Below are 24,296 nucleotides of genomic sequence, written 5' to 3' on the forward strand. Positions count from 1 at the left end.
TACACGGTTTAAACTATTTTTAAACATTTCGAAACTATCAAAATAAATACTTTTCTTCAAAATATAATAAAATTATATTTCTTTGAATTATTTTTACTTTAAATACATTAATATCAAATTTACTTGATTAATAAATTACTTCCGAAATATATTAACGGTCCGAAATTACGGGGCGTTACACTAACCATTATCAAACACGCACCACTTCCCTTTCTTTCTCCCATAGCTACACAAACGTTTCCATCAACCTTCCGTCGGACCTCCATCTCCGACATATTATCGTTTCTTTAAAATAAGGATTTATAAGATAAAATAAATCGTTGATATTTTTGTTTTAAAACCCACTGACATGCCCTCTACAATATATGCCTATACAAACAAGACATGGTATATCTGATGTAATATTGTTGTCTATATTATCTATATTACTATAAAAGAATCTTGGTTTCCTGCTGAGGTGGCACAACAAGCTTTCACTATTTAACCTCACGCGCCCTCTCCTTAACTCTCAAAATTTCAGTTTTGTATCGGCCCGATAGGAGTTCTTTGTTGTGTGCCATGTCAGATTTCCACAAAACATCAGTTTTAATAATCATTTTTAAATGCTGTTGGTTGATTTGATTTATTGCTGTGTTTAATAATCTGAGTTACGATTTACGAGTTTTTGTAATCTGCTCCATTTTATGGAGAATACAAACCGATAATTAACACCTAAATATTAATTAATAAGCCCATTAAATTACTTTTCAAATACACGGGCTTTAACATTACAACTGAAGAGCAAATTTTCCACAACCTGTTCGACTTCCACGCCTTCTATATACTCTTAAAATCCCTACCTTTCACCTTCATTCATCATCACTGTAAAAAAAACAACAAAAAATTAGTTCCATTTTCTCTAGAAATTTTTTGCAAATTCTCGAATCATATGGCAATGGCTAATGTCCTTACTATCGGTGACCTCAAGTTTGGAGTTCGGGTTACTCAACTCAATATTAGGGTTGTACACAAGTGGAGCAGGCCAGAGTTAAGCAACAAAAACAAGAAATTTGAGAAGTCGGAATCAAGCAACAAAAACAACAAAGACGATAAGAAGAAACTTGATGCAATTGAACTATTATTTATTGACTCAAAGGTTTGTGTATAATTTTTTTTTTTGTTTCGGTTTTTTATACATGATTCTATGTTATATACTTATTGATGTTAATTCAGTCTTATAATATTCAGTCTTATAATAGTTCTACGTTATAATAGCAGTTTTAGTTATTTACATTCTAATTAAAATACCAAATTCAGTTATTTACAATTATTTTAGTTATATAATGATTGTTGTTATTTCAGTCTAATAATAGTTCTACATTATGATAGCATTTTAAGTTATTTACAGTCTAATTTAAATAGCAAATTTAGTTATTTACAGTAATTTTGGTATAATAAAATTTCAAATATAGTATTTAACCTAATTAAAATTTCAAATTCAGTTATTTACAATGCCATATCCAAAATAAATAACCTAATACTATCGCTTAAGATAAACAATAATTTTTATCTATAGTCATTAATAACAATTTGAATAATTTGAAGAATTGATACATAAAAAAATCTGAATGTAATGGAAGAAAACAAATCTGTTTCTATAGCATTAAGACCTATGACCTTATATTTCAAGCAAAAAGAGAAATATTAGAATGCATAAAAAATTTGATATCACTTACCCTTTTATTGAATATCACAAATTTTCAATCTTTGCATTTGAAGCCAATCACATTATTATCTTATATCTGAAAAAGAATGATCACGGTGATTGCATTTGAAGCCAATCATTCTTTTTTCTGCCTGTACTGGTATTTTTTTTACATCGTTTGATTTATACATATTTTAGTTAAATCGATAAACTCTTACTTAGTAGCAAACTCCAAAAAACAATATTTATGACAAATTTCTATTTTTGTCAGAATGAATTTATTCAAGCCTCTATTTGGAAACAGTTGATTTCCCACTTCGGAACACAGCTATCGGTTGGTGAAGTCTATACCATCCGCAATTTAGCAGTTGACTACAACACCGGACTTGACAAGGCTACACCTCATCCCTTACGTTTATGGTTTGAATATTCAACGAAAGTTCAAAAAACAAATGATCCATCAATACCAACTAATCTATATCGCTTTGCAAGTTTTAACGATATATTGGATGGTATAATTCCCACTACATATTATATAGGTATGACTCTTTACCCTCCCAATATTAATCTACGGTAATTTATTATTTTAAACCTATAGTAATCATGATTTGTTGTAAATCTTTAACATTTGCAGATGTTATAGGGAAGCTTTATGAGATTGGTCCTCTAACAGAAACTCAAAACAAACATGTCTGTCGCACAATCAAGCTTGAGGACTACCAGTAAGTTCGTAACAACTGTACATTTATGAATCTAAATATTTGTAAAATTTAAATTATTAAACTACAAATTTTTTTTAGGGGAACAAAGCTTTCATGTACTTTATGGGGACCTTTCACGGTTGAAATACCTGATCTCATATCAAAACTTCCCAATCCCGACCAATCCAAAATCATTGTCATACAATGTGCTCAAACAAAGAAGTTTGAAGGTACTATACATCATACGTTATTTGATCAAAATATATTTACTTATTAACTTACAAATTTAAAATGTGACATCGCTTAACTAATTTTATAGGTTCTTGGCGTATCCAGACAACTTTCAATGTCACTGCTTTTAACCTCAATCCTGATATACCCGAAGTAAAAGAATTCGAGCAAAGGTTGTAATTTTGAATAAATTTCAGCTTTCAAACATTGAAAACATCTGTAGTCATAAATTTATACAATAATTTATTTTTCTATTCTCTATGGTATTCTTACGCCAATTTTAATATTGTACCAGTGTTTCCACCACCACCCCAAGCAACTCTTTACAGATTATTGAAGTACCTGACGATTCCGAAAATGACGACATGACTTTGGATAGTATAAAATCAATCACTGACCTTAAAGAGAATGAAAAGGTATATTATTTTTATTGTGTTGATCTTAAAAAAGTTGAGTAAAACTACTACAAAGTTTTTTGGTTTTCGTAAGTGTATCAAATCATATATTTAATTAACGTATATATTGCAGGAGGGCTATTACTACACATACGCCAAAATTATAGACCTTGATTGCTCAGCTGGGTGGTTCTACGACAGCTGCAAGTTATGCTGGATGAAAGCGACCAAAAACGACCAAGGAAGATGGATTTGTAAAAATAAACTTTGTGATGGTCATATTCAAGGTTTAACGTCTAGGGTCCCAAGGTCGAACATTAAAGCGTTTTAGTCTCCTCTTAAACGTTTTTTTATTGTTTCAATTTTTATATGTGACACTAATATATATTTTATTATATGCAGATTCCAAATCAAATTCCAGGTTTCGGACCCGTCTGATGATCTGGTGTATTTCACAGCATTTGATGGTCAAGTCAATCAGTTTGTCAGCAAATCTGCTTCTATTATGCTATCAACAATTGAAAAGGTAAATCTCCTCCATTGCCCCAGTTTTTGTGATTCATATGTGAAGACTACTATTTTTGAAGAAAAAATGTATCTTTTGCTAAATTATTCTTCGTATTTTTTTTAAAGAGCGGTGATCCTAAGACATGCCTCGCGACTTGGAAGTGTTCCTAGATAAATCCTTTGTGTTTAAAGTTTATATACACCCTCATTATAATGTGGGTCAAGGTCGAACGACCTACACTGCCATGCGCTTGATATGACGGACAACCACGACATGTCGGAGAAATGGATTAAAAGATACACAGAAATTTTCAAGGTACTATAATTATTCTTTTTAAAATTGTTTTATCCTACAAACATCCATATATATTAACCTTTTTTTCGTTCATATATTCATAGGCAGAGATGAACTCTTTTAAATCTAGGCCTACACACTTGACAAGTGGTGAACGTGCTGAAAGTTCAAAGGTTAGTTTTTTGAAATTTCAAATTCGCGAGGCATGTCTATATGTCTACATACTATGGCTAACTTTCTGATATATTTGTTTGTTTAGGTCATCCAAGATTTGGTTGTCCATAATATTGACGTCGAGGTAAATATATATGTATTTCAACCTATTACTCTAACACGTAAAAGCGTGAGAATATACTTAAGTTGTATCTAAAATCTTACCATTTTCGCAGGAGGAACAATCCCAAACTGAAGAGAACAGCCCAAAGATAACTCCTTTGAAGAGATCAATCCCAATTGCTGTGGATAATGAATCCATTGATGCAAGCGCTGCAACCAAAAAAATCGCTATTGTGAAGACGGAGAAGTAATTGAACTATGTAGCTTTTAAATTTTACAACTGTTTTGGTTACACTGTGTTAGCAACTAAACTTCATGTTTTTCATTGGTGGATTTCAATTTATGTAACGGTTTTTGTATCACTTTTCGTTGTTTAAATTGACGGGTTGAAAGTAATTACAATTTTTGTGGTGACCAATTTTAATATCCACTATGATCACTTGGCCCACCTAAATATTTACCCTTACTTTCACTGTTACAATACTAAACATCAAAGTTCGATGTCAACGTCAAAATACTTCAAACCCTACTGGCAAAATACATCAGCTACACTTAATAATATAAGTAAATATTTTGTAAAAATTTAATTGAAATGTTTGTATCCAGCCAAACTAAGATGTTTATTATTCTATTCGATAAATACTAAACATCAAAGTTCGATGTCAACGTCAAAATACTTCAAACCCTACTGGCAAAATACATCAGCTACTTAATAATATAAGTAAATATTTTGTAAAAATTTAATTGAAATGTTTGTATCCAGCCAAACTTTGATGTTTATTATTCTATTCGATAAACTACTTTGATGTCTACAACCACATTTTGAAAATTTTAATAAGTTATCTTATATGTTGCTACAATTAAAAGAAAGAATAAAATAAAAAAAATGAACTATCTTCTGTCCCGTGATATGGGTCGAAATATAAAACCACGTTCATACAGTTTTCACACGAAATTTTTTTTATTATACAACAATGATAATTTGTCTAATTTTCAAAAGGTTGAACACATATATCTTACGTGATTTGAGATAAATTAAACAACTTTTAAATATCGCAGAAAATGGGAAACTATTTTTGTTCTGGATAGATGACTCAATAAAGTCAGTGAGAGAATAATACAAAGTTGTGTTTTCGATAAAAACAAAATCTTTAAAAAAAAAAAATATGCCAATGATCCCAAAAGACATAGCACCATATTCAAGATATACAGTTGAATGAACTTGCCTTTTATAATTCTATTCCTTCAATTTTGGGCAAATAAAAAACTAATCAATGTGGAACATTAAACAATACGCTCTAGATAAAAGTGTATCATCTGATTTGTCTATAAAATAACAATGTGGAACATTAAACAATACCCTCTAGATAAAAGTGTATCATCTGATTTGTGTATAAAATAACAACATTTTATTGGACATTAAACGTGTTGTTTAGTATTCTATATGCACAAACCCTATAAATATATGCTAAACCAGTTTGTTTTACTTTTTATTCACTTCTCTCAAAATTGAATAGCTTAAACGTTGCTCTCATCTCATGGCAGAATATAATTCCCGAGACAAATCAAACAAAAGTAAAAGAAAAAGCTATGGAGGTGATAAAGGTTGGTTGATCTATTTTATACATATCCTTATTTTTTTTGATTTTCTTCCTCTTGAATTATTATATATATAGTCATTGAAACCAATTTGAAGAATTGATACATACAAAAATCTGAGATAAATAGTAGTTTTACTAATGATATCCTACAATTTTTAAAATAGATAAAAGTGTATCCTAAACCCTTGGAACACTATATTGCCCGACTTTTCCTTAGAATTGTAATTGGTTAGAAATTTTTTGCTGGTGATCTATAATTAGGGTTTATAATTTCCCTGTTTTATTACTGCCAATACATAACTCTATAAAGTCTCATTTGACGCCAAATTAATGACTGATATCTAATATTTTGGTTTGATTTATAGTATTTTTTCCTTTATTTCATTTTCTGATTTACTTTCCACATCTTTTAGAGAATACGGTTTTACCCTTATGTGAAATAACAAACACTCATGCGCAAAGATTTGGAAGTATACAGTCAGAAAAGGGTAAAGCAACACTTTATCCTCCTAATTCAGGTATTTGTTTTAGTTTTTAATATTTTAAGTACATAACTTACTATTTGCAATTTCAATTTATTATCATTTACGAGTTATCTATGTGGTGGCTGCATAGTAAAGTTGTTTATTTTCGATTATTTTTATAGCCGGCTATGAGAATATGAGAACCACACACAAAGAAGGTCAATTTCATTAATATTCATTCAGATTTATCAAGTGATGTATCAACTCATCAATTTAATATAAACATGCTCAGTACTCCAATTTACCAAGGTATGTCATTCAAAATACATATCTTTGATTACCTAAATTTACCACTGAAAACATGGAAGTAATTTAATTTGTATTTTATATTAAATTTAAAAATTAATAAAAGGAACGTCTTCGTTGCCGCTCCGTGACATAACAAATGATCAAGGACAAACGCAAGCATCAGGTCAAACATCTCTGAATAAATCACCATTGTTTCAATCCCAAAATGGTATGTCCCTCACTTTAAAGTTTTGAGAGGACGTGTATTGTACAAATTCTCAAATTTTATTAACATATTGGTTTTACTCACCTACTTATTGTTTGTCTACACAATTTTATGTTGCAGTGATTCCTTTAGAGATTCAAAATCCAACATCATTTCAACAAAGCAAGGGTAAAGCACCAATTCAACCAAATAAGGGTAAATCACCAATGTATCAATCTTAATCTGGTATGTCGTCCAATTTAAGGATTGTTTTTAAATAAAGTTTGTATAGATTGACAAAAATACTGTTAGTTAATCTTTTTGAGATATTCACTAATTATTTTTTCCACTTATGTTATCAAATGATTTTACACAAGCGTTTAATAAAGTTCCATATAAGACGGAAAACAAACTACTGGCAGCCTCTATAAGGAATTATTGGAATGGTAATACTCTTTTTCTCTTTTAAAGAATATTTCAACTTACAGTATATTTTATTTTTTATAACCCAAATTTTAAAATTAATTTTATATTATAGATTTTCATTTGCAATACGGGGTAAACGAATACCTGATTGCACAAACATCAAGGAAACAACAGCAACAAAGATTATCGCTTAAGAGATCTAATCAAAATTTTCAAGCTCTCTCGGGACAGCATAGTGTTTTAACCCAACAACAACAGTCAGCTAAGCTAGCAAGGAGGAAGAGGAAGCTTATCTTATTGTAACACCCCCATACTCCGAGTGCCTTACCAGGACCACTCAGGTATGAAGACATCACCATCTCGGTTGCCCGAGGCATGATAATCAAATAGACAAAACAGAAACAACATTTATTATAAGTAGTTAAATGAATGAATACAATCCTCGAAACCAAACTGAAAGTATAATACATTATTCCAAACTGTCTGTGCTCAACTGAAATGTAAATGAAACTAAACTACAGCGGAAGACTCTATCGTCATGTCGTGGCCATCCCAGCTATCCCAGTATCATCTCTATACCTTTCATATCTGCTCACCATCCCCGAATGGATCACCGCAGGTTTACAAAACAACACCGGGGTCAGTACTAATCACACAATCAATATAGATAACAACAATAAGACAAACAGACAGCTGAACTGCCACACACACACACATCCAACCAACCGTCTCAATCACCGATCCCCACTTTGGACTAGCCACGCCGATGGGGGACCGCACCGTTCCCACCTAAGCCCCGCTCATCGTACGACGATAACCCCGCTCATTAATGTGCACATCCCTTCCGTGGCGGGTTCCACAGAAGGCGAAACTAGGGCGTGAGATCACTCCCGCAAGTGACCCCACTCGGTAGAACGCATCTCGAGAACCATCAACAAACACAACCGCAATCACAATCACAATTACAATCATCATATCAATCAACTAATTACAAAGACATTACCAATATCCCATTATGGGACTAATGCGAGTAGGAAATCCTACCTGGAAAGCACAACACGCAGACGGTATCTACAGCTGTCTCAAAACGCCTCTTCTATGAACTCTCCTCCTACCATACAACACATAGATACTACTATTCAATTACTATTCATAAAAACCCCCAATTCCTAAATTAGGGTTTCACTAATCTTAACAGAACATTATATAAATTACATTAAAAGCTTACCCTCGACGCAAGGAATCCAACGACACGAACTACGATGCAAACCGACCGTCCGAACTCAGGAATTGTCAAGAACGCGATTAGGAAGAAGACAAGTTGCTTTCTCTCTTAAACAGGTTTTAGGTTTTGTAAAAAGTGATTTAGAACAATGCCGAATATGTTTATATACCTTAATCGCGTAATTAACAAAACCCGAGAAAACTCCCCGATAAACCGGGACACTCGATCGAGTACCCAAGGTACTCGATCGAGTACCCCCTACTCGATCGAGTGCCCCGACTACTCGATCGAGTGCCCAACAGTCGAAACTATTTATCTGCGCAACTTGCCCTTACTCGACAGAGTAAGGGCTACTCGATAGAGTACCCCAAGACTATAAATACGGAGTATTACAGTCTTCCCTCCTTAAAAAGAACTTCGTCCCCGAAGTTCAAACCACTACAAAAACAAAGGTACTCCCTCAACCTTCCCGACTCAAAAGCCAAACAAAACATGATACAAACCCTAATACAAACATCCCGACACAACATACAAAAGGTGTATAAGACTCTTAAAAACTCTCGCGATCATCTCCTACCCCCCTAAAAGAAACAAGGTTACGTCCCCGTAACCATACATACCTGATCAAAAAGGAAATGGTAACGCTCTTTCATGATGTCCTCGGCCTCCCATGTAGCTTCCTCGGTCTCGTGGTTAGACCACAGGATCTTAAGCAAAACTGTCTCACCACTCCTAGTCTTTCTAACTTTTCGGTCTAGGATGCCTTGGTACCTCAAGATATGATAAAGACTCATCTAGCTCCAAGCTCTCTTGCCTCTAACACATGTGACGGGTCACTCACATACTTCCGCAGGTGCGATACATGAAACACATTATGCACTCTCTCTAACGCAACGGTAAAGCCGGACGATAAGCAACCTCTCCAACTCGCTCTAAGATCTCATACGGCCCTATAAACTTCTGACTTAGCTTGCCTTTCTTCCCAAATCTCATAACTCCGCGCATAGGAGACACTTCCCGGAAGAACCTTATCCCCAACCCGAAACTCTATATCCGTGATGTAGATCTGCATAACTCTTTTGTCGATCTGAGCCGCCCTCATCCGTTCACCGATCATCTTAATCTGTTCAACCATCTCATGCACCATCTCTGGTCCTAAAACCCTTTGCCTCGGCACTATCGTCCCAACAGATTGGACTCCTACATCTCCTCCCATACAAAGCCTCAAACGGTGCCATACCAATACTAGTGTGATAGCTGTTATTGTAGGAAAACTCTATCAAGTCCAACCTCTGCTCCCAGCTACCACCAAAATCCATCACACAAGCTCGCAACATATCCTCAAGAGTCTTGATTGTTCTCTCAGTTTGCCCATCTGTCGCAGGATGAAATGCTGTACTCATCTTCAAAGCCGTTCCCAACGATTCCTGCAACTCTTTCCAAAACCTCGATATAAACCTCGCATCTCTGTCAGACACTATGTCCTTAGGGACTCCATGTAACTTAAGCGCGTTCTTTCGATAGGCCATAGCCAATTGTGCCTTAGTCCACGTATCTTTCATTGGAACAAAGTGAGCTGACTTGGTCAAGCGATCCACTATCACCCAAATCATGTTGTTACCTTGCTGACTCTTTGGCAAACCCACAATAAAATCCATGGAAATGGATTCCCACTTCCACTCAGGCACCTCTAAAGACTGAATCTTACCTTGTGGTCTTCTCTGTTCCCCTTTAACTCTCTGGCATGTCAAACAACGGGACACAAACTCAGCTGTCTCTTTCTTCATCCCAGGCCACCAAAACGTTTTCTTCAAATCCTTGTATAACTTGTCTCCACCTGGATGAACTGAATATGGTGTGCAATGCGCTTCTGTCATGATAGTCCTTTTCAACTCCTCATCATTAGGAACACACCACCTACCATCAAACCTCAAACTACCATCTGTATGAATGGAAAATCGGGACACTGTCCCTTTCTCTACTCCCGCTCTCCACTCAACTATCTTAGGATCCAAAGCCTGTTTACCTCGAATGTCATCATAAAACTCCATATGTACTGTCATATCACCCATGGCATCTCCTTTCTGCATCATATGAATCCCAAAGCTCGCTACCTCATCCCTCAACCTCATCAAAGATAGAGCTGTACACAAGGAATGTACACTCTTCCTACTCAAAGCATCAGCAACAACATTGGCCTTCCCTTCATGGTAGATGATTTCCATGTCATAATCGCCAATCAACTCCATCCACCTCCTCTGTCTCATGTTCAACTCCTTTTGAGTGAAGATGTACTTGAGACTCTTGTGATCAGAAAATACCTTAAAGATTGCTCCATAAAGGTAATGTCTCCAAATCGTGAGAGCAAACACCACCGCACCCAACTCCAGATCATGAGCAGGGTAGTTCTCCTCATAAGGCTTCAACTGCCTAGAAGCATAGGCAATTACTTTACCATTCTGCATCAACACACAACCTAGCCCATTCTTCGAAGCATCGGTATAAACCTCAAAATTCTCGCTCCCTTCAGGTAATGCTAAGACGGGAGGCGTGGTCGACGCTCCTTTAATGTTTGGAATGCCGTCTCACAACTCTCATCCCAACGAAACCTGTTCTCTTTCCTCATCAACGCTGTCATCGGTCTAGCTATCTTGGAGAAATCTTTCACGAACCGTCTGTAGTATCTAGCTAAACCCAAGAAACTCCTAACCTCAGCAACATTCTTCGGTGCTTCCCACTTTGTCACTTTGCCTCAATCTTCGCGGATCTCTGACTACCCCATCTTTAGATATCACATGCCCCAGAAAAGCAACTTTCTCTAACCAGAACTCACACTTGGACAACTTAGCATACAACTCATGCTCCCTCAACGTCTGCAACACGATCCTCAAATGCTCCTCATGCTCCTCCTTAGTCTTAGAGTAGACTAAGATATCATCGATAAACACCACTACAAACTGGTCCAAGAACTGTCTAAAGATCCTATTCATCAAATCCATAAACACTGCCGGCGCATTAGATAACCCAAACGGCATCACCACATACTCATAATGGCCATACCTCGACGTGAAAGCTGTCTTCGGTATGTCCACATCTCTAATCTTCACCTGATGGTACCCCGACCTCAAATCAATCTTAGAAAAGACTGTTGCACCACTCAACTGATCAAACAGGTCATCTATCCTTGGCAAAGGATACTTGTTCTTTATCGTCACACGGTTCAACTCTCTGTAATCTATGCATAACCTCAGAGTTCCATCTTTCTTTTTCACAAATAGAACTGGTGCTCCCCACGGTGATACACTTGGTCTAATGTATCCCTTCTCTATCAGATCATCCAACTGCTTCCTAAGCTCCTCCATCTCCTTAGGACCCATACGGTACGGTGCCTTAGAGATTGGCCCCGTCCCTGGCTTCAACTCCACGGTAAAATCTATCTCTCTCCTCGGTGGTAACCCCGGAATCTCCTCTGGAAACACATCTGCGAACTCTCCCACCACTGGTATCTCATCAACTGTCGGACTCTCTATCCGGTCATCTCTCACATGGCATAAGATCAAAGGACATCCCTTCCTCAAATAAGACTTCAAGGTGACAGCTGCAATCAACTTAACTTTGGGTTTGACTAGAAACCCCCGGTAAGACACACTAACACCCTTAGGACCTCTCAAGGACACTCTCTTTTGATGGCAGTCTATCTTAGCTTTATACTTTCCTAACCAATCCATCCCAACTATCATCTCAAAACCGTTAAAAGGAAACTCTAGCAAGTCTACAGGGAAATCAACTTGCCCAACTATCAAAGATACATCTCTAAACAACCTCCCACATGGTACAGACTCACCCGACGGTATGAAAACTTGCTCATTAACAGACTCATATACTCTCAAACCCAACTGTTTCACATGACTCGAAGACACAAACGACTGAGAAGCCCCCGAATCAAACAAAACAAACGTAGGAATACCATTAACAAGGAATGTCTGGGTGATAACATGCGCATCTTCCTCAAATTTGCCTTCTTGTCCATCATGAATAACTTGCCACTGGTCTTCTGCCCACCTCCCTGGACAGTACTAGCTGATGCGGTCGGCTTAGCACCCGACCCTTGATTGTTGTTGTTGTTCATCGGTGTCTTCTGATATGAATTACCGCCGTTGCGGTTGCCTCCACTCTGGTAGCTCTGACCTCCCCGGTTTGGCCATGATCCAGCCGGTCTGTTGCTCGCAAAACTCTGTGCAGGTCTCTGAAAAGATCCCGGTGCACTCGTGCACTCATGTCTCTTGTGGCCTACGCCACCACATCCAAAGCAGGTCACTCCCCAACTATTACTCACACTCCCTCGGCCTCGCCCAAAGGAAGCCCCAGCACTAAACCCTGATCCAGAAGAAAACCCCTTAGACTGATTGTGGTTGCCTTTCTTGTAATTAGATTGGCCACCACCCTCGCTCTCCGACTTCCTCTTCTCACCACCAGACCTCTCTTGAGCCATCTCCACTAGTCTCTCAGCTCTCCCAGCCCTCTCATACGCTTCCTTTACATCAGTAAGGACTCCCACGGGTAACTTATCCATAATTTTCGTGGTTAGCCCGCTCTCAAACCTCAAAGCCAGATTCTCATCACTCAAACCCATGTCCTCAGCATATCTAGATTTCTCATTGAACTGCCTGTAGTACTCGGCCACGGACATCTCGGCGGTCATCTTAAACTTATCAAACTCCTCCCTCAACTTACTCCTCACATGTTCCCGCACAAACTCCTTCCTCACAACCCTACGAAACTCCTCCCAAGGTATAGCAGGTAACCCTTGGTTGGTATACAATTCCTTAGCACTCACCTTCACCGAATCCCACCACTTGCCAGTGCCTCCCTCCCTCGGATAAAATGCGGCTGATCCACTCTCATCTCATCGGGACATGACGAACTAAATCTAGTATGTTCTCCATCTCCCTCGGCCCAACTATCAAAGATGGTTAGGCTCCTCAACTCCCTTATACTCCTTCGGGTTAAACCTCGCAATATAGAGGCTGACTTTAGCATGATCAACCTCCTTCTCCTTACTCTTATCCTTGTCCTCATTCACTCTCTTCGGGGTCTGTAAGAGCGTCACGGTGTTCCAACATCTTAACGATGTCATCCGTAGTCATAACCTCAGCTCTCGCGTACAAAGCATTTCTCTTGGGCGGCATCTTGAAGCTATAGAAGAAAGGGATAAACATAAACACGCGTACTAAACCTCAAAACACGATAACGCGCTGCATAGGACCTACTCGATCGAGTATCCAAACCCACTCGATCGAGTAACGGCCTACTCGATCGAGTGCCCCCATGTACTCGATCGAGTACCCAAACTCCAGAACCAAACAGACCTTCTGATCTCTAACCCACTCGATCGAGTATCTAGGCTACTCGATCGAGTGACCCTACTCGATCGAGTACCCTAGCTACTCGATCGAGTGCCCCAAAACACGATTCGGACTCAAAATCGCGCGAGAAACCCACCCGATCGAGTTAGTCTCACTCGATCAAGTATCACTAATACGTAAAGGCTACCCGCATGTTACGTCATATACTAACATGCTAACTTTATAAAAACCGCATGATATCATAAATTATATGCTACGCATCTATTCTACTTATCAACAAAATCAATTCAGCATGCTATGAAAGCCACATTGTAAGCACTCAACATGTTATTCCAACCATACATTACTTTTCTTTCACATGCTCAACCTCCTACTTCAACACCAAACAATCAACACATTTCATCACTTTGTTGCACAAGTTAAACAAGCACACATGTATTCGACAAACACTTTCCCCCGTGACCGGTTCAAAGTTGTAGGGCGACCCCTTGCGACTTTAGGACGTCTCCCAAGCCTTTGCACTAGCTCCTACAACTTTTACCCCGGGTTCTTTTTAATTGACTCTCTCTATGTTCATTAAGTTCATTGGTTACAGGTTTCAGGATCGTCGCTCTGATACCATTTGTAACACCCCCATACTCCGAGTGCCTTACCAGGACCACTCAGGTATGAAGACATCACCATCTCGGTTGCCCGAGGCATGATAATCAAATAGACAAAACAGAAACAACATTTATTATAAGTAGTTAAATGAATGAATACAATCCTCGAAACCAAACTGAAAGTATAATACATTATTCCAAACTGTCTGTGCTCAACTGAAATGTAAATGAAACTAAACTACAGCGGAAGACTCTATCGTCATGTCGTGGCCATCCCAGCTATCCCAGTATCATCTCTATACCTGCTCAATATCTGCTCACCATCCCCGAATGGATCACCGCAGGTTTACAAAATAACACCGGGTCGATACTAATCACACAATCAATATAGATAACAACAATAAGACAAACAGACAAATTGAACCGCCACACACACACATCCAACCAACCGTCTCAATCACCGATCAATCCCACCTTTGGACCCGACCACAAGCCATGGGGGACCGCAGCCGTTCCCACCTAAGCCCCGCTCATCGTCGAGCGATAACCCCGCTCATTAATGTGCACATCCCCCTTCGTGGCGGGTTCCACGAAGGGCGAAACTAGGGCGTGAGATCACTCCCGCAAGTGACCCCACTCAGCCGAGAACGCATCTCGAGAACCATCAACAAACACAACCGCAATCACAATCACAATTACAATCATCATATCAATCAACTAATTACAGCACATCACCAATATCCCATTATGGGACTAATACTGAGTAGGAAATCCTACCTGGAAAGCACAACACGCAGACGGTATCTACAAATTGTCTCAAAACGCCTCTTCTATGAACTCTCCTCCTACCATACAACACATAGATACTACTATTCAATTACTATTCATAAAAACCCCCAATTCCTAAATTAGGGTTTCACTAATCTTAACAGAACATTATATAAATTACATTAAAAGCTTACCCTCGACGCAAGGAATCCAACGACACGAACTACGATGCAAACCGACCGTCCGAACTCCGGGAATTGTCAAGAACGCGATTAGGAAGAAGACAAGTTGCTTTCTCTCTTAAACAGGTTTTAGGTTTTGTAAAAAGTGATTTAGAACAATGCCGAATATGTTTATATACCTTAATCGCGTAATTAACAAAACCCGAGAAAACTCCCCCGATAAACCGGACACTCGATCGAGTACCCAAGGTACTCGATCGAGTACCTACTCGATCGAGTGCCCCAGCTACTCGATCGAGTGCCCAACAGGTCAGAAACTATTTATCTGCGCAACTTGCCCTTACTCGACAGAGTAAGGGCTACTCGATAGAGTACCCCCAAGACTATAAATACGGAGTATTACACTTATATCAAAGAAGGATTGCGAAAAATTATTCCAGCTCTACTCCCACAACTCCATTAAGCACTATCACGTTTGGTAATTTTACAAATACCTGTATTTTTTTCCACAATAAATAAACAGATCAAATTTTAATGGAAACTATACATGTTTTTATTAAATAAACACCAAGTATATGTATTCTATTAACATATAAGCTTATTTCCTATGTGTACAGATAATAGTGGACAACAACTTTTGGAAAATCAAATATTTTCAGCCGATAACACTTCATGTCAATGGAATATTCAAAGACAACATATGATCCGAGAAATAGCAAGGGATCTTTCATCATCATATGAAACTTACGAAGCAAATAAACGTATAACAACTGCTGATGATAACCCGCAAGGTCATATTAATAACCTGTTTCAAGTATAACTACCATTTCTTATTTATTCGTTTTAATGACTTTTCTCTTTCTTAACAGATCTTGAAGGGTACGATGATATAGGGGGCCCTATTTACACTTGCACAAAATGTGGAGCTCAGATGTGGTACGGTGAAAGGGATCGTATGGATACCAAGCCCGTAGTGCCCTCTTTTAATATGTGTTGCAAAGATGGAACAGTAACACTTCCGTACATCAAAAAGCCTCCAAAATTACTTTGTGATCTTTTGATGAGAAAACATCCCAAAAGTAATCATTTCATTGAAAACATACGCCATTACAATAATATGTTTACATTTACATCTATGGGTGGCAAGATAGATCATTCGGTTAACCGAGGTAGGGATCCTTACACATTTAGAATAGGTGGGGAAAATACACATTTAATTGGAAGCTTATTACCTACGGATGACGCGCCACCAAAATTTTGTCAACTTTATATTTACGACACGGAAGATGAGTTGAAGCATAGAAAGAATGCACTAAGGTTAATCGTTTTTTATTTTTCAGTTAACTTTTAAATAGTTTTAGATAATGTTTTATCATTTTAAAGTTTTAATCTTTAACTATTATATATGCAGTTCTACTAACAGTATTCAGTTTGACGACGGTCTAATGACGGATTTGAAACAAATGCTTGATCGTCACAATGTTTTGGTAAAATCTTTTAGAATGGCAAGAGATCGGATACACCAAGGTTCTGATGGTGAGGTCAGGTTAAGGCTTATTAGTGCCCGTCATACGGATGGCGAACATATAATTTACCTACCGTCTCGGAGGTGGCTGCCCCTAATTGTGGGAGATTTTGAGAACACAATTGATAGTAGGGACATTGTGGTCGAGGAACGATGTGGTAGACTACAACGTATCTCAGAGCTACATGCCTCTTATTTAGCCTTGCAGTACCCTATTCTCTTTCCGCGTGGAGAGGATGGTCATAGACTTGGTATCCCTCATAGTCAACAATCGAAAACATCCACAAGTAACACTACCAACACTAGGGATAAGTTAACCTTGAGGGAGTGGTTTGCTTTTCGCATTCAAGGCAGATCAATAGACAAAGAATATCCAACTATTTTTTCACGGGTTAATTATTTGACTTCTTATATAATATATAGATTCTTTGTCAATTATACTATTGCTGTAACCAATTTAATATTGTGTTTCTCTGAATTATGCTTTTTAATAAACACGTTTTTATAAATAAAAATGTTGTACATTTATTTAATGTTCAGGTAAAGCATTTCAACAATTCCTAGCTGATGGTTGCACCATGATTGAATCTGACCGTCTGAAGTATATCCGTTTTAACCAACCAAAGTTGAGGTCCGAAAACTTCAAGAATTTAGCAAATGCTGCCGCTGCAGGACAAACAAATCCCTCCTCCGCTGGTGTTCGTTTCATTATCCCCTCATCATTCGTAGGGGGCAAGGGTTACATGAGAGAAACATATCAAGATACGATGACCATTTGCTGGTGGTGTGGGTATCCTGATTTGTTTATCACCTTTACATGCAACCCAAAATGGCCTGAAATTACTCGATTCGTTCAAAAAAGAGGACTACGGCCAGAGAACAGACCTGATATAGTTACTCGAGTATTTAAGTTGAAACTCTATGAGCTGATGCGCGACTTTAAAGAACTGCATATTTTTGGACGGACAAGGGCAGGTGAATTTATCATTTACTTTAATTAACGTTTTTAAATATCATGCGTAAACTTTTCAATTTTCTATTTTTGATACTAAGCTCTATGTAATACTAACTTTAATTTTGGATTTTTTTTTCAGTTGTTTATACAATTGAATTCCAGAAACGTGGCCTCCCGCATGCGCATATTTTGCTATTTTTACAAAGGGATGACAAGTTCCCCGGCCGTCGATGTTGACCGTATTATAAGTGCTGAAATTCCGGACCCCTAGAAAACCCACCCTTTATGCGGTAAAGATTGTATGATTCATGGTCCATGTGGAGATCTTAACCCAGATTCTCCATGCATGATTGATGGAATATGCTCGAAAAAATTTCCAAAGAAGTTTAATGAGAGAACTACTGTAGATGGTGATGGTTATCCAGTTTATATGAGAAGGGACAATGGAAGAACAATTGAGAAAAATGGTAAAGAAATTCATAACGGATATGTCGTTCCATACAATGCAGATTTGTTGTTGAAGTATCGTGCTCACATTAATGTTGAATGGTGCAACCAAGCAAGATCAATCAAGTACTTATTCAAGTACATTAATAAAGGATACGACCGTGTCACTGTTAGTGCAACTCGCACCAATAATGGTAGTAAATTATATTTACTTAACTTTTCTTTCATAATTTTAGACTTCAATTTTGTCTAATAAATGTTTTATTATTTTTTATTTCTCTTATTGAATAGGTTCTCAGGATCCAAATCAAATTGATCAAATACAACAATATTACGACTGCCGTTACATTTCACCGTGTGAAGCTGTTTGGAGAATTTTTGCCTTCCCTATTCACTATAGGACCCCCCTGTTTTAAGGTTAGATTATCACCTACCTAATGAGCAAAACGTTATTTTCCATGATGAAGATCCAATCGACGAAGTTGTTGAAAGGTCTTCCGGAGGTAGAACAAAATTCACAGCTTGGTTGGAATATAATAATTTGAAATCTGATGGTAGAGATCTAACATATTGGGAATTTCCACAAAAATTTGTATGGAAAGAGAAACAAAAGGTATGGACTCCAAGGCATAAAGGTTTTACTCTTGGCCGGATGTATCATATGTCTCCAAATGGGGGTGAGAGGTACTATTTGAGAACCCTACTCAACTTTGTGAAAGGACCCAAATCATATGAAGATATTCGAACCGTAAATGGATTTCCTCACCCAACATTCAAGGAAGCTTGCTACGCTTTAGGCTTACTTGGTGATGATAAAGAGTATATTGATGCCATTAATGAAGCGAGTTTTTGGGGGACGGGATGTTATCTTAGGGACCTTTTTGCAACTCTTTTGCTCACAAATAGCTTAGTGAAGCCTGAATTAGTGTGGGAGGAGACGTGGAAGTTATTATCAGATGACATCTTATATAGAAGACGAACTGAGCTGCATAACCCAGGTGATTTCTTAATTTTTTTGGTGTAATAATATTAGTTAAAACATTAAACTGCATGGCAGCATTCTCATTGATCTATTTAAATTTGTTTACTTTTCGTGAATGCATGTATTTTGTTAATTTTGGTGACATATTTCAAAAACAGGAGGCAGTCAATGCCAGTTTTAATTAATTACAAACTTATTATAAAGAAAGATTCTCAAAATATTTTGACAACTATATAGTACTGCGGATAACAAATTCAGAATTATATAAATTAAAAAAGTGTGTCAATGAAGTTTACATGTACTTGAAAACTTATTTTTTAAAGGACGAACATATATGTAGTAAATGTCGCTGTTGAGATTTATTATAGTATTGTTTATGATATGGTGAAATCGATGGTGTGCTTGAAGAAAAACATTTTTTGGAGAATAACATTTTTTTGGAAAAAATTATTGAATAAAAATCTGATTTAATGACTAATTTTTTTTAGCATACACTTATTTGTAATGTAATTAATACAAACTGGTTAAATGAAAAATAAAATTTACAATCATGAATAACACGTATTTCATTATTGAAAATTAATAAAGAGTTTGATTGAATTACCATCTCAATTATTTCTCAAAGTGTCTATACCTTCTTTTACTGACTGTTCTACCTTTCTTCTTTTTCTTAACATTCTGATTCACTATGAACATTAATAAAATTACAGTGGTTTAGTGGTTTATTATCAGCTGATGTCCTTGAAAAAGCTATTTCTACGCAATTTTAATTATGGTAAAAATTTTAACATGCAGATCTCCAACTCACAGACGATCAGTTGCAAACTTACGCACTATCCGAGATTGAATCATGGTTGCAAAGAAATGGTAGTTCATTACGTAAGTTTGACAACATGCCATATCCAGACGTTGACATTCTTGCTACGTGCTCGAATAGGCTATTGGCAGATGAGTTAGCTTATGATAAAGATGCTTTAAATTATGAACATGAAAAGCTAACTTCTTCAATGACCGATGAACAGAAATCGATTTATAGAAAAATCATGTGCTCTGTTTATAGTGGTCAAGGTGGTGTTTACTTTGTTTATGGGTATGGGGGAACCGGTAAGACCTTCCTCTGGAAAACATTATGCGCTGGAATAAGGTCCAAAGGTGAGATTGTCATAGCGGTTGCATCAAGTGGCATTGCATCTATCCTTCTTCCAGGGAGGCGGACAGCCCACGCAAAACTAAGCATACCTATTAATATTGACGAAAATTCGACCTGTCATGGGATACGACCAGGAACCGATTTGGCAGACCTATTAATAAGGGCAAAGCTTATCATATGGGACGAGGCACCTATGGTTAATCGTTATTGTTTTGAAGCTCTTGATAGAAGCATGAGAGATATTATGAGAACTTCATCAGAAGGAGACCCTGAAAAACCATTCGGAGGAAAAGTTGTAGTGTTTGGCGGAGATTTTCGACAAATCTTGCCTGTTATACCTAAAGGAAGCAGGCAAGATATTGTTGGTGCTGCTATTAGTTCTTCTCCTTTATTAGGAGATATTGCAAGGTTATATCTTAACTTTTGTAAAATTAACTACTAAACTTACTGATACAATATCTACTTTTACTTAGTAATTCAATTCTGACCGTTTTAAATTGTTGTTAAATTTCAGGTTTTGAAGCTCACAAAAAATATGAGACTTCAAGTCGGAAGTGCGGAATCAGATGATGAAATCAGACAATTTTCAAAGTGGATTCTCGAAGTTGGTGACGGTTTAGCAGGAGGGCCAAATGATGGTGTAGCTAGCATTGAGTTACCCGAAGATATACTTATACAACCGGGTTTAGATGCAATAGCCACCATTGTAGAGAGCACGTACCCATCTTTAAAAGATCACTTAGGTGACCATCCGTACTTCACTGAAAGAGTTGTACTCGCACCTACTCACGATGTCGTCGAGGAGGTAAACGACTATGTATTGGATCAAATTCAAAAGGAAGAAAAAGTTTACTTAAGCTCTGATGAAATAAGCAAGGAAGAGACGAATTATGGGGTTCGAGAACTTTATTCTACCGAGTTTCTTAACTCAATCAGATGTTCTGGTTTACCCAATCACAGATTAAAGCTGAAAGTTGGAGCTATAGTCATGCTCCTTAGAAACATTGACCAAGCAAATGGATTGTGCAATGGCACAAGAATGGAGGTAAATCATCTAGGAAATCGCGTTATAAGTGCTACCGTTATTTCTGGCAGTCATATCGGTAGCAAGGTCTATATTCCCCGCATCACCTTGACCCCTACCGATGTGACCAGGTTCCCATTAAGTTTGAAAGAAGACAATTTCCTTTAGCAGTTTGCTTTGCAATGACTATTAACAAAAGTCAAGGGCAATCTCTATCCCGGGTTGGACTTTATCTTCCTAGACCAGTTTTTACCCATGGCCAATTGTACGTTGCTATATCTAGGGTTACAAGTAGGAAAGGTCTAAAAGTTTTGCTTCTAGACGAAGAAGGGGGAATGACTAATACAACAACGAATGTTGTTTACAAGGAGATATTCGAGAAACTGTAATTTTTGTCTTTGATTTTCGAAAGTTGATACATTGACTCAATTAACTTTGTACTTAACCTTTTTTGTATTATTTTATCTTTTTGTTATGTTTTATTGTTTTTACATTTCCTTTAATTTCTGTGATCATAATTAATCTCAATTATTACGTCATTATCCAATATTCGCCTTAAACATTTTCAAACACGTAATCAAAAATTCAATAGACACTTCAGACAAAATGACAGAACATTAACAAGTAAACCAGGTAACCAGCCCCTTTACAAACTTCATCAAAACATTTATTTACTTATATTAAAAATAACCAATCCATATTACCAATTACAGAATTCTATGATCAAACTTTTACCAGTTAATTAAGATATCCAAATGAACATTAACTATGCCGTAATTTTTCTTCAAATTAGTTTATTTAAGACGGTCTGAAAAAAATAACAATTACACATATGACTATTATCAAAAGCATATCAGTAAACAAATTTCCAAATTAACCTTAATGAACTGACTTCAACAAATAAAACTTATACAAGCATAATTATAAAAAGTAAATGAAAATCAAACCCACCTTAAATCAGAGCCGATCCGCAATTGAATGATCTCCGTATACATCGATCAAGTGCTATTTATTTCCAACTTCATAGTATAATCATGCTGTCGCAAATAACAACCAAATTACAAATGCCGATTCAATTTGTATTTATTAAATAACAAAATTATAGAAATTGTTTAAATCATCAATATTTTCCAGCTGCATGTATTGATTCTACCATAAAATGATTGTTTATTTAATCAAAAAGTCTTAATTGCTATAATAGCCCAGATCACAAGAAGTTTACTTCTTCCGTCCCAGTGAGAATACTTAAACAAAAATGCGAAATTTCATACAACAAAAAGACAAAATTGTATATCACAGAAAAACTAACCTTGATCTACAATAATAACCGGTTTATCAACAGATCCATCATTTTAGAAGATCTGGAGTTCCTTTTCAACAACTCCCAACAACATGCAATTAAAAAAACCAATTATAGTACAAATTAAAAATCAAATACTACTACTTTACCGGAATTAAAAAAAAAAAAAAAGGCAAAATTGTTAATCAGAAAAAACTAACCTTGATCTACAATAATAACCTTAATATCAACAGATCCACCATTTTAGAAGATCTGGAGTTCCTTTGCAACAACATGCAATAATAAAAAAACAATTACAGTACAAAATAAAAAACAATTATAGTACAAATATCAACATTTTAAAGCGACTAGAAACGTTAAACAAAATTAATTCAAAACTTATGAAAAATGAGATCAATTATTTCAATCGAACCTGTGTGTTCTCCGATTCGCCATTCACCAGACCCCCAATTACTGACTCGGTTCTCCTTCCTTTGTTTCGTCGTTCTAATTGCCTGAAATCAAAACATGTACTTTAAACATTGTCTAAAATAGCTTAAGAAATTCAAATGTAATAAGAATCAACATAAAAGTTCAAAAATCTCATGTAATCACTAACCCTTTCATTGCATGTCCCAAAATTTCATTTTTTCTCATCTATATCTTCAACCACCTTCTCGATCTACCACTATTTTTGTTCGGATCATCTTTTGTTCCCATTTTCAACATCAAAATGGCATGTATTTCAATTGAAATCGACACAGAGTCAGTGAATGCTACATATTACATCAATAATCGAAAGATAATGGTGATTAAACTGTAGAGATGAGCTTTGGTTCGGAAAATTAAAGGTTGATGTTGAAGATGGGATTTTTTTTTTTGTTTAGAAAAGAAATGAGTGGTTGGTGAAGAATGAGAGTGTGTGACTCTGAGTGGACCATTCAAAAACAACCTTTTTTTTTTTTTTTTTTTTTTTTTTTTTTAGAGATTCTTATAACCATTAATTGATTAAAGTCGGGTTTTAATATTTTTTATTTCTTTCGAAATACTGTATTTGTCTTACTTAATTTTAATTAAATAATTTTTAGATCATAAGTTTTTTAAAGCCAATTTTTCTATTTTGTTGACTAATACCTATTTTATTGGAAAAGTAACAACTTCGTTATGTATTTTTGAATTATATTTTACGCTTTTTCCAGTTACATGTCAAACGTTTAATGTTCAATGATTTTTATAAATAATTCACGGTTTACTTTGTCATATTATAGTTCTATTTACATCCGAACGACAACACTTTTAGAAAACTAAGTTTTCTAATAACGTATAATATTGTGACTACCAATTTCTTTACCTTTTTCTTATAACTTATTTTCAACACTTTTGTAATTATTCTTATATATATGTTATTACATATATACTTTTTGATTTATTTTTAATAAAGCCTCTGCATATACATCAAATACATTTTTAGTTTATCTAACAACTTTAATTGATCCTCTTCTTTAAAAGTTAAAAATACACAACCCCGTGATTTTTCACACCAAAATTTATAGCGTGTCACACCTATTTTAAAAAATTTAGAAATACGTTTTTGTAAAAATTGTAAAATATCGGCACGGTCTCTACAAAGATATAATATCTTATACTCGAGTTTATATCAACCATATACAACAAAATCAAAACATTATATATATTAATATAATGTTTAATCTTTAAGA

The 24,296-nt window shown here is 36.2% G+C and overlaps 1 long non-coding RNA gene across 1 annotated transcript; it reads right to left on the reverse strand.

Moving 5' to 3' along the window:
* Positions 1 to 612: 612 nt before the first annotated feature.
* Positions 613 to 22,338, reverse strand: LOC141658906 (uncharacterized). Its single transcript, XR_012549515.1, has 2 exons — positions 22,251 to 22,338; positions 613 to 861 (listed from the first exon to the last, which is right to left on the reverse strand). It is a non-coding gene; the product is annotated as an uncharacterized LOC141658906 (long non-coding RNA).
* Between the last annotated feature and the right edge of the window lie 1,958 nt (positions 22,339 to 24,296).

The sequence above is a fragment of the Silene latifolia genome, chromosome 6, assembly GCF_048544455.1.
Source record: "Silene latifolia isolate original U9 population chromosome 6, ASM4854445v1, whole genome shotgun sequence".
NCBI classification, from domain to species: domain Eukaryota; kingdom Viridiplantae; phylum Streptophyta; class Magnoliopsida; order Caryophyllales; family Caryophyllaceae; genus Silene; species Silene latifolia.